A 579-nucleotide genomic window follows, 5' to 3' on the forward strand; every position below is an offset into this window, starting at 1 on the left:
TCACCGAGACGGTTGTGACACAGCCCGGGTCACCGAGCGCAGCAGCTACCCAGAACTCGGTCCAGGGGCAGAATGTGCCTAGACGCCCCGACGTGTCTCGCAGGTGGGATGGGACCAGCCTAGTTCCTTCTTGTGGCCAGTACCGCTGGATTATTTCCATGATGTGAGCCCTCACGGAGCGTGATGCTCAACCATGAGCTGTAAACCCGCTCCGGCCTTGAATCCAGAATTATCCGTCTGCAGACGGTGGCTCACACGGCCAGCGATGCCCGCAGTGGGCAGAGGCGCCGTCCCGGACTGTAGGATGCTCAACCCATCGACTCACCCCAGGAAGACCCATCCGTGAGCTGCCCTTGGGCTGGGGTGCTCGAGGCTTAATGACACCAACGCTAATTGCGCTGCGGGGTTGAGACCCGATTAAACGCCGGAATACCGGGCCTGGCGCGCGCGTTGGGCTCCGCTTTGCCGACAGAAGGTTGGAAAAGCTCTTTTAGGGCCGGGCCGCGTGTTGCAGTGACTTTGCCCTGGGGACCCCGGCTGCCCTCGGGGGCTCGGGGGGTCGGAGGGTCGGGGCTCGGC

The sequence above is a fragment of the Eurypyga helias genome, unplaced genomic scaffold (genome assembly GCF_000690775.1).
Source record: "Eurypyga helias isolate BGI_N326 unplaced genomic scaffold, ASM69077v1 scaffold10767, whole genome shotgun sequence".
NCBI lineage: Eukaryota > Metazoa > Chordata > Aves > Eurypygiformes > Eurypygidae > Eurypyga > Eurypyga helias.